This window comes from Hyla sarda, chromosome 2 (genome assembly GCF_029499605.1).
Source record: "Hyla sarda isolate aHylSar1 chromosome 2, aHylSar1.hap1, whole genome shotgun sequence".
In the NCBI taxonomy this organism is placed as follows: domain Eukaryota; kingdom Metazoa; phylum Chordata; class Amphibia; order Anura; family Hylidae; genus Hyla; species Hyla sarda.
Window position 1 is genome coordinate 232,748,866 of NC_079190.1, and position 15,248 is coordinate 232,764,113.

Sequence of the window (15,248 nt, forward strand, 5' to 3'; positions counted from 1 at the left end):
TCTCCTTACCTGTCTCCGCGGCATCCGATCTTCGATTGATTGCTCCAAGCCTGAGCTACAGGCTTGAGCAATCAAGCCCCTATCTCACTGATCCATGCAAAGCTATGGCTTTGCAGGGATCAGCATAGGAGATCAGTGTGTGCAGTGTTATAGGTCCCTATGGGAGCTATAGCGCTGCAAAAAAAAAAGTTAACAAAGGTCATTTAACCCCTTCCCTAATAAAAGTAAGAATCACCCCCCTTTTCCCATAAAAAAAAAAACTGTGTAAATAAATATAAACATATGTGGTATCGCCGCGTGTGGAAATGTCCGAACTATAAAAATATATTGTTAATTAAATGGCACAGTCAATGGCGTGCACGCAAAAAAATTCCAAAGTCCAAAATAGCGTATTTTTGGTCCCTTTTTACATCATGAAAAAATTTATAAAAAGTGATCAAAAAGTCCAATCAATACAAAAATGGTACCGATAAAAACTTAAAGAACACGGCGCAAAAAATGAGCCCTCATACCGGCCGGTACGCAGAAAGTTATAGGTGTTAGAAGATGAGAATTTTTAACACATAAATTTTCCTGCATGTAGTTATGATTTTTTTCCGAAGTACGACAAAATTAAACCTATGTAAGTAAGGTATCATTTTAACCGTATGGACCTACAGAATAAAGATAAGGTGTTATTTTTACCGAAAAATGAACTGCGTAGAAACGGAAGCCCCCAAAATTTACAAAATGACATTTTTTCTTCAATTTTGTCGCACAATGAATTTTTTTTCCGTTTTGCCGTGGATTTTTGGGTGAAATGACTAATGTCACTGCAAAGTAGAATTGGTGGCGCAAAAAATAAGCCATCATATGGAATTTTATGTGCAAAATTGAAAGTGTTATGATTTTTAGAAGGTGATGAGGAAAAAATTAAGATGCAAAAACGGAAAAACCCTGCGCCTTTAAGGGGTTAAAGTTTAGTTTGTTTTTGCCGCTCGGGCACAGGAATATGAAAAGAGGAATGTAAAATTCCTGCAGTACAGATGTCCTTTAATGACTTCTGATCGCATCGGCTATTAGAAGTGAGACCCAGTACGATCAATCCCTCAGCCCCTGTACTACTACCCCCAACATGCACAGCAAGAGTTTGCTGATTTCACTCCTTCTGAGCATTCTCAGAAGTAATAACTGTTCAAAAACAGATTAAAAACCAGGTGCAAACGGATGACATTATATGCTCATCCGTTTGCCATAGACTTCAATGATAAGTTTTTATATCCGTTCTATTCCCTTATTTTTGACGGGAGAAAAAATACTGCATGCAATGCCTTTTCTCCATCAAAAATAACAGAACAGGAAGCAAATGGGTGCAAACCGGTGATAAAGGATTGTAAAAAAAAAAATCCCATCGACATCAATGGGATTATTTTACAGCCATTTGCAACCCGTTTGAAAAATTATCAAACTGATTGCAGAACAGGCATTTATTAAAGGGGGCAGATGGTCGTGTGAACAAGCCCTAAGATTACTTTTTTTTTTTTTTAAATATAAATTTATTTATTAAAAAAAAAGTCAATTTTACTAACAAATCAAAAAAGAAAATAGCCTCCACTAGGGGTCATCTTTATTTATGCAGACAGACTACTCTGTATTTTGCAGCATACTGGATACTGGCCATAAAGCATGTTGGTATCCAGTATAGGAGATCACTTCAGTACCACTACAGCCTTCAGCTGTTCCTAAACTAAAACTCCCATGATGGGAGTTGTAGTTTTACGACAGCTGATACATCATGAAAAAATCAAAATGACATGCTGAACGTGTCACGTGTCTGTGCTCGGACCTCATTCATTTTAATGACCCAAGTATTGTCTGCTATTTACTAAGTTCAGGTCATTTCTCAAGTGTATACAAGTTTTGGTTCAGACTGAGAAAAGGCGCTTGCAGCTCTTTTCAGTCTGAGACAGAACTTGGATAACTTTAGAAAAGGACTTGAATATAGTCACTAGCTGACTAGGCTCTGGCCATTGAAACGAACGGGCCTGTGCCTGTCTGAGCACAGACACTTTTGACATGTTGTTTTTACACTTTCTTAAAGTATCTTTTGCAGACGCACAAATTAGGATGTGAACCTAGCCTTAGGGAGCATTCAAACCACGTTTTTGCAATACAGTTCCCGTATCAGGTTTTTGATGAAAAACGGATTCCTCATAACCAGACTAAATTGTATCAAAACGTGTGTACAAATTTTAACCGTATACTATTTGAAAAATGATGTCTGGTTGCATCCGTTTTTAAGGAAAAAACGTATAGGTTTTTAACTTTTCACTCCATTATGAATAAAGTTTGACTTGTTTGATTGAAATTCCAAGAAAAAAAACGTGCATAGTCAAAAATCGTATGGTAAAAACCGGAGGGAACCGTACATACATACGGTTCTGTATGATTCCCATTGACTCCCATGTTTAAAAAAACAAAGTATACAGTTTAATATGGTTTTTCACCCGGACCAAAAACTACTAGGCTACGGTTTTGGGTACGGGTTAAAAAACAGACAAAATCATGCAAACCGGATGCATCATTTGGCGTATGGTTTTCAATACGGTTCTGTATGGTTTTCCCATTGACGGGAACTGTATTGCAAAAACATAGTGTGAATGCATCCTTACACGAATATGCTATACTGCTGTGTTCAAAAAACAGCCTCCAATAGTTGTCAAGTGTCATTGATTGTTTTAGAAATGGCTGCTGTAAAATACCAAAAGTGATACTGGCTCCTGTGACACAACATGTTACCTGAGCAGCCAATCAGTTTGCATAGCCATGACATGTTGACTGTCACCGCTGAGGCCAGTGATTGGCTGCAGGAGTCACATGTATTGACAGCACTGGGAACCTGGGAAATGTTGGCAGGGATTGGTATAGCATAAGGATTTGTTCACACTGCTAACAGAAACGCTCTTGGGGGGGGGCCTCATGCTTCATAGAATCTGTTTTGGTTGCTGTCAATGTGGGCTTACATTCGGTGGCACTCTGAACAGTAACCTCGCTTCTTTTTCCGTTAAAATCAATGTAAAGTGGTAAAACTAGAAGCCCTTCTGTAGCGTTGTGAATGGCTTGTAAATATTCCATGGCATGATGCCTTGTACACCATTAGGATGGTCCAGGCACATGTGTGGGCAGTTAGTACAGTGGTTCGGTGGTATGTAGGGCTTGGTTCCCGCTGGTGGATGGTGCCACCTGCTGCTGTTCTGTCCCCCTGAGTGAGGCGCTGGTGCCCGTTAAGTGAGGCGGTGCCAGTCCCGGAGGCGGTACTCGGTGGTGGAGGCGGCGCCCTGCACGGGAGGTGTTTCTTCTCCAGTCCGTTTCCCGCAGACTTTCTTCTCACGGCTCGGTGCGCGGACCCGGGAGATGAGCAGAGCTGAGCCGGGAGTGACGGCAGGGAGCGGAACACGCTGACCGGATCGCATCTTGCATGTGAAGTGCGGCTGGGAGCGCGGCCGCCGATCCAGCCCTTTGTTCGGGGAAGTTTTTTTTCTACTCTTATTGTGAGGCAGCTGTGGAGCTCCAGCGAGGGAGGCGGGAGCCCGGGTATCCCGATACACTGCACCGGCAGACAAAGCCCAGTGATGGAAGGCAGGCTCCTGTGACTGGCAGCGGGCACACAATGCCATGATGTGCCGCTCACAGGAAACCGCACAGTGTGCCCCTCTTACTGAACTTCCTGTGTGTGAACTTCCAGGAATATCCGCTCACAGGCGCGATTCAAATCATAACAGCACATCTGTGATCTGCCTGCAGCTGGAGAGCAGGATGCAACTACCGCAGCGGAGACGGAGCGGTACCGAGCCCTGTGGGAACAGCGCACCAGCCGGGCCTGCCAGCCTTCACCCCTGATCACTACTGCCTGTCCTGTCTGTACTGGGGATCAGCAGCAATTTCCTATGGTCTGCTGAACATGACCTTGTCCAGTATTATGTGATAACTAATGCATGGGATTACAGCAGCCTCATGGTGAATGTGCACTTCATAGATACACTTTTATGACTGATACTTTCACAAGGACTGGGCACACAAGATGGGAAAGCCACTTAGCCGCCCGGATTGTCTGCGCCAAAACCCGTCATGTCTAGGGAAGGGGGAAGAGGAGGATGGTTACATCGAGGACTGCTATGTTCCTCAGAGGTCCATCTATGACACCATGAGGATCAATGAACAGATCGACCAGGGATGTAAACTTAGTCAGCCCTCAAAGAGTACCATGGACCGAACAGAAGTGGCAACCTTATCAAGCAATGGTACCCTGGGCACATCAAATACATGCGATTCGAAAGCACAGGAAACAAAAAAGCTAGATGAACGTGTGATATTTGATGCCCTCAAGTTAAGCAATGATACTCTGAAATCTGCCCCTGTGCCACCTCGTCGCAGGCCAAATGCTGACCGCAAAGAAAATGTCAACCGGAGATCATGGAAAGCCTTTATTCCACCAAATTTCCCAGACTTTGCGGAACGTATAGAGGCCTCCTTGAGTGAGGTATCAGAGGCTGGCACCTCCAGCCATTCCCTACATGATAAGACCGAGTTCAGTCAGCTGTTGCCTGACAGCACCAAGCACTCTCTTCATGAGCAGACTGGGTCCATTTCATCCATTTCAAGTCAGATCAGAACACCTGCTCCCTCCCATTCTGAAAATCCGAATTTGGAACATGGCGACTCACACTGCCAACATGTGCAGAGTTTTGATTACTACAATGACAGTGAGTATGAGCATGATCCTTTGCTAGCACAAGAAAATACAAGTCTGTGTACACGTTCCAAACCCGGGCACAACTTTCCTAGTGCCACGTGGCCCAGGGCACTAAAGAGCTTTATCAAGGGAAGCCTGAGTGATGGTCACCATAAAGTTGCTGAAATGGCTTATGAGGAATGTGTTATTGAAACTCTGCCCTTATCTCCATGTCTAAGCGATGAGGTGTTGGATGAATCTGCAAATGTTCTTATTGTGCCAAATCTGAGACAGAAGACTGAGTCAGAGTTAAAGTTTGAGGAGGATGAATTAAATATCTTGATGGAAGCAGAAGAGGAGTGGGAAGACATGGCCTCCGGAGGGGCTTGTCATGCTGTGCCAGTGTGTGATGGACATATGTTGCCTTGTAAAATAGAGGAAAGAGAGGTGATTGGATTTAATGAGGGGTCTCCAGATAAGATGGGCTCTGTTAGTAATCTAGACACTATCACTTCCCTTCTGGATCGTACAGTCATACCAGAGACTACCCACTGGCCAGAAACCATTGAGGACTACAGCTGCTGCTCAGCTGTTAGTGCAGGAAAAGTCGCAAGGAGGAGATACCAAAAACTGGGCAGCTATAGTGATTCAGAGTCAGACACAGATTCTGACCAGTTGTTCCTGGAATTGGAGAAGCAGTGCCTGACAGTAGCAGCAGATGAGCCTGCTGAGCTCCATGAGTCAGCCCCAGATCCTGCTGAGGAGAAGGTGGATGGTAAGAGCCCATCACATGTGGAATCTGATAGTAGTCCAAAAACAAAACAGGAGGCCAGTAAAGAGTCACAACCAGACACCCTGCAAGACCACACTTACGCTGAAGCTAACTGTATTGACTCACTCACTACTGAAATGTTTAGCCCTGACAGTGCATGCCACAGTGCTAAAACCTCCCCTCTACCTGATGAACTAACACCTGTCATAAGCACAAAGCAGCCAACAAACTCTTCCAAGCAAGTTGACACATCTGCCTGCTCCACTCCAGACTCTTGTCTGGATAATTTTCATAGTAATTCCATGGACATAATTACCATTGCCAATAAAATTACTAAAGAGACCCGGACCTGTGCAGACTTACCTGACCTTTCTTCACTACAAATGGATGAGTGGTCCTTCACAGCCAGCAGTCATGTAGAACTAGCAATGCCAGTATCATCAGGGCCACTGGACACAGAGCATGCACATGGCATTACTGAACTTGTCCTCGAATGGGTAGAGGAGACCCCTGCCCCAATTTATGTTCCTCATACAGAGTCCTACTCCCCTGTATGTGACATGGAAAGAGATTCATGTTTGGGTAGTTCAGAGCAACCAGATGAGTCTTGGACATGTGAAGCTTCATTTCAGAGCACAGATCTTATTTGTGCAGACTCTTGTGACGAGGTTTCAGATGGGGGGGAGCCAACAGGCTCTACAACAACACATGGGTGCAGTAGCCTACCCGATGAAGTAGTGGATGACAGCCTGCAGAGCTCCACATCTGCTAGTGAACTGCAAGACCTACCTGATGACAGTACAAGTAACAATGAGGAAAGGGCCAGGGGAAACCAGATAAAGAACATATTAGCAGTTGAAAATGGTATTTCAAATAAATTGACTCAGTCCACCTCATTTCAGGTCATTGATCAGAATGTGACCCCTCAAGCTTTAGAGATAGTGGGAAGTTCAGGTGTGCTTAGGCTCTGTAATGTTGCATATGAGTCCATTATTGAGGCATCCTTCTATACATGTTTAGAAGAAACAAATGAGGGTTTAGATGGAAGGACTACTGTGGTAATACCAGTGGAGTCTGCAGTGAATGAAGTCAATACGGAAATTGTAGTGGATACAGATATTCAAGACAGTTTAGCATGTGACACATCTCCTAGCATAAATAAACCCGAAACTGAGGCCTATTTAGCTCAGGCATTTTTACTGTCATCGGAAGACCTAGTAGATGAGCAGCAGGGTTCTAGCATTCTCAGTTGCCTTAATAGTTTCAGCTTAGAATCCTCTACCTCCCAGGAATCAAGGTTACAAGATGACTTTGCTGGTTCACTAAATGCTCATAAATTGGACAATGCACAGAAATTCCTCACTCCAGGAGAAATCACTGAGGAACATTACAGTTCAGCATCTACTGAAGTCGATTCCATTGTAGTTCGGCAGGAGGTCACTTTGTCCTGCAGTGAGATTGACATCTTCCCCGAAGCCTACATTGAATATAGCAAATCATCAAAAACTGTAGAGGACTCCTCAGCCACTGAACTTGACGTAAGTGCGGAAAGTACAGTACAGTCATTTGAAAAAGACTGCAAGGACGCAGCATCTTCAAGGCAGGCGTATGAAAAGCAGTACGAGTCTCCTGAGCCTTTCCCAAGTCAGGGCGACATTGAATCTGAGCTTGTGTCTGAAGGGCTCAATGCACGTGCTGATTTGTCACTTGTGAGTGACAGCTGTTCTCTGTCTGTAAACACAGCAAACAATAGTCTGGCATCAAGGGAAGAAGGCGGAGCCTGTGTAGTTTTACAGTCTGAGGAGATCTGTACAGGACAAGTGGATCCTGACCCCAGTGTTTTGCCTTCTGCCACAGAGGTAACAAATGCAGTACTGTACTTCTTACATCTGTACTGAATATCCATTGCTCCTAGTCATTTCTATACTACTAATCCTGTTTTTCTGTGTAATGACTTTGGGCTTAGTGCTTTGGTAAATGTGCCCTTATAAAGAGAAGATGAGACCTACTGGTTACATAACTTGGGCGATGACTGCATTCTGGATTTGCATACAGTTTGTTCACCCAATGGTTAATTATAGATCACTAGTGCACAATGCTTTTCATAGCATGCTGTAGGCGGAGAGCTGCAGCACATCAAGTACAGAGAAATCTGCTTCTGCGTGAGGAATTTCTAGGAGCTGAAGTTTCTGTAGAGAGGGATATTCATTAATACATGCAAAAACCGGGCTAACCTCTTTAACTGTCGTATTTCCTGCCTCATCCCACCCTTCACTTACTGTCATGTGCACGTGGCTCCATCATGAGCTATTGGCTTCTCAAACTTTCGGATTCTCTAAATCTTTTTTCCATCAAGAGGGTAATTGTAATGCATGAAAGCCATATATTATATCACTCAAGTGCAGGGACCTTTTATTTTCCACAAGATCTAAACTTTTTTTTCACGCTCTAGTTGCTATGATACCGTCCTTGTAATTTGCACGCTATAGTTAAACTATATTGTACATTAGCTGTAACTAATGTTGTGGATTGGCACCGTTCAGACACCTCTTTTCTGCTACTGTACATACAAGGTTATCGCTAGGAATTTTACCAACAGCCAAATGATATGTGTACATGGAAGTGACAGAAAGAAATGTCAGTTTTGCCCTACCAAGCTATCAGATTCCAGCTCCCATGTTTTCAGTCCAGATATTAAAGTGAAAAAGGTGATCAGATTGCTTTCTATGGCCAAAACTGAAATAATATTGTATACATTCCTGCATGTAGAGTTACTGGGTCATACATTGTGTAAATTAATTTTTTAGATATGAGGCAATGTGCTGCTGAGTTCCCCCACATTGCATTGGTTTCAGTGTTTGGTGCAAAAACCGACCACAGCTGAAAATGTATCAGAATTTTTTTTTTCCATTTCAAAAGATTTAAAGCTGGATAGGAAAACACTGCAAGACAAATTCTCCTACTTGCGTCTGGACCAGTCAGGCATCCCCTTATTTGGATACCTTGAACAATCCCATTAACAATGGTGTCCGTTTTGACATTCGTTTCTTTAGCGTTTTACTACCTTGCAAAAGGAAATCTTTGCTGACGTAACATACAGTATATATATGCTAGTACAAGATAGTATGCCTAACACACCTAGAATGTTATACCATACCCGTTCATTTTGATACATTTGAAATAATAGACATTCTGTATACAGTCTGGTTTATCAGAATTGTTTAGTTTAGCAGAAGAACATGCATTGTTGCCTATAGCAACCGATCAGAGTTCAGCTATCTTATCTAAATCTATTGTGGAAAATAATTGCACTGTAGTTGCTATTGGTAACAAGGCCATATGTTTATTTTTCTGTTTGACAGAAGCACATGTTATTTCATTTCCTTCCCTTCATAGATCTAGGGGTCACTTTTTATAAAGGATTACTGTTAGGCTCCTTTCACACTATGAGCATTCATCTGTTATTAAACATCTGTTTTCTGTGTAAAAATGGATGAAATAACTGGTGTTAACGGCTGAATAAAGTCTGTCAAAACGGGCATATTCATCCATTAAGACCCGTTATAACATCTGTCATGTATGCTCATTTTAACACCTCTATTTGTTTCCATGATGGGAGTAGTAGTTTCCTGGCTGCGGGAGTCTGCCGTGGCTGGGGAGGCTACATTGGTGTTTGTACTACTACACCCATCATGGAATAGACTCTGGTCCTTGATGGGGGTTGTAGTACAGAGGCTGAGGGATTTATCGCACCGGGTCTATCTTCTGAGACCCGATGCGATTAGAAGTTATTAAACAGGGGAGCAGGTGGCATGTTCCACTCCCCTACGATGTATTTTACTTTCATTTTAAAATTCCCCGTCCTGAATGGCCAGTACGGAGGAGCCATTCAGAGCTCCCGGTGGGGTTTTTAAACTTCAGTGCGTCCCCTTATTCCCCCCCATGTGTATATGTATGATTCTCCCCCTGTATATCGGTGCTTCGGGGGTCAGACATGTATCCATATGTCTGGCCCCCCCAGTGCTTCCATAATCATATGGCGCTGCAGCGCCTGGAATGAAGAGTATTCTATCAGCAGCGCATCGCGCCAGCTGGCTTCCCGGCCAGATGTGCTGCTGTTAGAATATTTTTCATTCATATCGCTGCGGAGGCATATGATTATAGAAGTGCTGTGGGGGCCAGACATATAGCGTTATCTGGCCCCCACAGTGCTTCTATGTACATATCCCACCACAGCGCTATGAAAGACCAGTTTTCTTTCAGCATCGGGCCGGCCAGATGCGCTACTAATAGAATGCTTTTCATTCATAGCACTGCCGGGTGCTTATGATAGCGTTGCAGCGGAGATATATATATATATACGCACACCCACCCACACCTGTGCTGCAGGGGCAATATATATATATGCGCTGGGGGAGGGGGGAATATATATGTGCTGCGGGGGGGAATATATATGCACTGCGGGGGGCAATACCTATATAAATGCACTGCGGGGGGCAGGACCTGTATAGCGCAGCAGGGGGCAAGATATATAGAAGCGCTGCCGGGGCCAGACCCCCCCCCCAGCGATTCTATATATCTTTTTGCACCGCAGCGCTTCTATTCAGGGCTCCTGGCGGGGAATTTAAAAATATAAGTAAAATACATCATAGGGGAATGGAGCATGCCACCCTTTCCCCTGTTTAATATCTTCTAATCGCATCGGGTCTCAGAAGTGAGACCGGTGCGATCAGTCCCTCAGCCCCTCTACTACAACCACCATCATGGAACAGAGTCGGTTCCATGATGGGGGATGTAGTACAAACAAGTACAAACACTAATGTGACCTCCGCAGCCGGGGAATTACTACTCCCATCATGGAAACAAGTCTGTTCCATGATGGGAGTAGTAGTAGTCCCTCAGCACTGCAGGAGTCTGCTGATGTCATTTCTTCTGAGCATGGCCAGAAATAATAACGGATATTATAATCCAGGTGCAAACGGATGACATAAAGGCTCATCTGTTTGCCATAGACTTCAATGTTAAAAATAACGGCTGTTAATTCACCGTTTCTTGTGAAACTTTAGTGCATGTGCCGTTTTTTCTTCCGTCACATATAACATCTGTTATTCATGACGGGCTATAACGGGTCATAAAGGATAATCAAAAAATCCCATAGACTTGAATGGGATTTTGTAAGGGCCGTTTAGTATTCGTTATTAAGGCTTTTCTAACAGAAGTTTATAACGGATGTTTTAACTGAGCAACTTTATAGTGTGAAAGGGGACTTACATAGTTGCTGTAAACCTAGGCTTGTTGCTTCGGGCTATAGCTTTCCTATTGATAATCTTCCTTAATATGCCATAATTTAATTACCATAGAAATCTGCCCCAGTTTTTCTTGAGTTCTATATTTGCTAAATGAGAATATTTTCACATGAATTTAGTCCATGGACTATGCAGAAATAAATAAAACTGTTTACCTGTAGCTTCCAGAGCCCTCATCCTCCAAGGTTATTTACATTAGAATGCAGAATTATGGTAGCTATATACCACAAGGCTGACTATAGTTTTAATAAAGAGACCTAGAGCAGTTCCTAGCACTGGATCAATGTGGAATGTGTTTTATTTATTTTTAATAATATTTGCTTCATTTTGTTATTAGCTCCTTGGAGGACTTTATTTTATTTATTTATTCAGTTATTTATTAAATAAATAAATCAACTCACTTATAATAAGTTGCCGTAAAAGCCCTCCTTTTCGTTACAGACAGAACAGGATGTCTCAGCTTAGTTTTAGGCCTAGTGACCAAAATAAAAAAATGCAATATTTCAGGATTTTAAAAAAAAATATGGATATGTTCCCTTTTAAAGGGTTATTCAGAGTTGTAAAAAAAATGTGCTGATACTGTTGGAAGCCATTAAAAAAAACAAATACTTACCCCCCCCCCCTCTCTCCCACTGCTGTACTCTCTAAGCCAGTCTCCCAGCGCTAGTCTCAGAATGGTATTTCTACAGCTACATAGAGCTAATGAACAGAAAATACTGTAATGCTTCTTTAAATGATTAAACACAAATGAAGCCTAGTGCAAGAAACCTAATAAAAATGTGGACAGAACTGCCTGAGCCTCTAGTGCTGGATACATCTGTTTTTCTCCTGCTTAGATAGGAGTGGGGCACAAGCCATCTGAGTTGTGCACACAGTATACTGGATGATGCCATCAACTCAAGTTTAATCAGTCTGCTCTTTTTCACAATTATAATCCCATTACTTTATAGACTTCCTGGTCTTTGCTGAAAGGAAATCAGATATTATTGAGACATTTAGCTGGCAAGCATTCTGGTTCTAAGACACCACTCCTCATTTTCCAAAGCTTAGCCATATAAAAGTGTTTATTGTGTGAAATATGTATCTGTGGATCATATTCATTTGATTACTATGTATAAAACAGTATTTCTCAAACTTGTCTTCCTATCTTTTTGGGAAATTGTAATTTTAGTTATTTGTTAAAGTGTTATCATTATACAGAACTTTTGATATGTCTCAGGGAAGTTTCAAGAATTTTGACTGGTTGGGGTTTCTTACCGTTCATAACAAACAGCCAGGTGAAGCACATTGCTGCCCCTCAGTTCACTCCCTGACCCAGCACTCAGTCTGTCTAATTGCGTGTGGTGGGATCCATTATAGTCTTTAATGATATTAACGCTTTAATTCACACCTATTAGGTTTGGTTTCCACACAAGTTTTTTTTCTGGCGTTTTTGGGGAAAAATGACACTGCAGTTTTTGAGCCAAAGTCAGAAGTGGATCCAGTAGGAAGGAGAAGTATGATACCGTATATATTCTCGAGTATAAGCCGACCCGAATATAAGCCGAGGCCCCTAATTTCACCCCAAAAACCCAGGAAAAGTTATTGACTCGACTATAAGCCTAGGGTGGGAAATACATCATCCCTCCCCTGTCATCATCCAGACCCCCGTCATTAAGACCCTCGTCATCATCCCCCTTCCTCATCACCGCCTGTCATCATCCCCCCTTCATCATTATCCTGTCATCATCCCACACCCCCCCTTCATCATCACCATCTGTGATCATCCCACCCCCCCTTCATCATCACCGCCTGTCATCATCCCCCTGTCATCATCCCACACCCCCCCTTCATCATCACCATCTGTCATCATCCCACCCCCCCCTCCCCTTCATCATCACTGCCTGTCAATGACAGTGGTCTTCAACCTGCAGACCTCCAGATGTTTCAAAACTACAACTCCCAGCATGCCCGGACAGCCATCGGCTTTCCGGGCATGCTGGGAGTTGTAGTTTTGAAACATCTGGAGGTTCTCAGGTTGAAGACCACTGCGGCCTTCATCGTCATCCAGACCCCCCCCCCCCCCCCCCTTTAGTTTTGTATTCACCTCTCCACTGCGGGAAGGAAGGGTGAGCTGGTCTGGGCCATCTGCTGCAGGGACCGTCCAGTGGGGAGGCATAGTCGTTCCGGGGGGGGGCCTCTTCTCCACGCTTCGGGCCTGGAATAGTGACGTTGCCTTGATGACGACGCACAGGGACGTTGCGCATGAACGTCCCTGTGCGTCGTCGTCAAGGCAACGTCAGATGTTTCAAAACTACAACTCCCAGCATGCCCGGACAGCCAATGGCTGTCCGGGCATGCTGGGAGTTGTAGTTTTGAAACTTTTGGAGGTCCGCAGGTTGAAGACCACTGAGGGCGGAGAGTTCACTCGAGTATAAGCCGAGGGGGGTGTTTTCAGCACGAAAAATCGTGCTGAAAAACTCTGCTTATACTCGAGTATACACAGTATATATCTTTTCTTTTATATTTCCAATTCTTTTTGCATACTCTTCTGGCTTTGGCTTAAAAACTGCAGTGGCAGTTTTCCAGAAAATGCCAGAAAAAATACCTGTGTGGAAGCCTAATTTTCTTTTTATAAGTAGTACTTTTTAACACTGCTGTTCTCCACAGAATACAGGCACCATCCATTTATATGAAGTAATTCTGAATAATTTCATTGGCCACCTTGTAATGCTTTATTTCTCCTGCGGTGGCACCACATTAGGATTAAAGTTTACCTGTTATAAAAAACGCATATTTTAACATAATTTTGATCGGTCATCGGACTCATAATGGAGCAGCAAGACAAAGATCACGGAGAGCCAGAATAGTAAAGCATGTTACCATTTATCCTAGCTCATTCTCCTGAGACCCCAACCGATCAAAACTTCACACTTTTTTTTTTTTTTTTTAAATGACAGGGATACTTCAAACCCCTGCCAACATACTGTTGATAACAGCTTATCATTCAGGGTCCCTCTCATGATGGACTTATTGTTGGACAAAAGAGAATTGTCCAAAGTAAAGGGGTTTTCTTCCAGATATTTTTTAGAAAGTCAAGTTGGCTTAAAAAAAAGTAAGGGTTATTAAAGGGGTTGTCCAGTGAAAACTATCTAATCCCCTATCCATAGGAAAGGGCATATGCAGCTTATTGGGAGGTCTGACCACCAGGACCCCCGCAATCTCCTGAGCAGGACCCCGGCTCTCGGTGAGGAGCGCTTGCGGTAATTTTTAATGGAGAACCCCTTTTAAGTCACTCACTCATCAATACCCTGGATTTGCCATTCCGACGTTTATTGCTTCCCCTATGATCTCCATTTCCTGGTCCCGTTTTGGCACCCAGTTGGCAACCCAGTGAGTGTTAGAACAGCGGTGGGGGTCCAGTGCATAATGGTATTGAAAAGCATCGTCGCTTTTGTTTTCTGTACCCCCAAAAATAAGCATATCCAGAAGCACACATGGTTCACACTACGATTTGTAACTACGGTTCCCGTATACGGTTGGGAGGAGGGGGCGGGGCTTAATTGCGGCACTCACACTCAGCCATATTCGGGAACCGTATTTAATGCATGTGTATGAGCCGACGGAGTGAACCGCAGCCTCCGGTCGGCTGTTTTTTCGTCCGTATGCGGTTAAACGTGGTCGACCGCGTTTTTGCCTACGGCCGAAAAAGCAGCCGACCGGAGGCTGCGGTTCACTCCGGTCGGCTCATAGACATGCATTAAATACGGTTCCCCTATACGGCTGAGTGCGGGTGCCACGATTAAGCCCCACCCCCCCCTCCCAGCCGTATACGGGAACCGTAGTTACAAATCGTAGTGTGAACCCATCCTTACCTGCCCAGTTTAGGTTTTTGCATTTGTTAGAATATATTTCTGTTAGGAAAAAAGTGTCGTGAACAGAGCCTACACAATTTCTCCTCACATCTTCATGTCTATTTTAAAAAAAACTGTGTAATATAGCCCAATTTATCTTCTGTGGGAAACCAAAGCCATAATTTCTGCTCCAGAAACAGGTTTCCTGTACATTCCCTGTATGATGTCAGCTTTTCTGTTGGCTATGACCTGACCGTATTTCTATGACTAAAATGGTCTGCTGAAATAAGACCATCTTTCCGTCAAAAGGAGTTGATGGATTCATATGCTGTGAACTACTAACAATAAATGAAACTGTTCTTTGTACATACTCAAGAAGTGTATATAAAGAAACCAATTAGATATATATATGTATATGTATATATGTATGTATACAAGTGTCCATGCTTGACTATGTGTGGTCTCAAGTATCAACAGACAATTTAACTTCATGCTGCCGCTGAAATGTTGTCGGTAAGCTTTGTAAGCTCATTTCCTTCTTTCCCTGAGATGCCGCCCTTCCTTTGCAGTTGCCATGAGTTTTGCCTGCATTTTTATGGTCTTATTTATTGTTGTGCTTCAAAGAC

General features: G+C 43.3%; 1 protein-coding gene across 21 annotated transcripts in view; it reads left to right on the forward strand.

Annotated features, from left to right (window-relative positions):
• The window catches only part of MACF1 (microtubule actin crosslinking factor 1), a 303,966-nt gene that overhangs the window by 234,409 nt on the left and 54,309 nt on the right, over positions 1-15,248 (forward strand). The gene's annotated exons all lie outside the window — the stretch shown is intronic.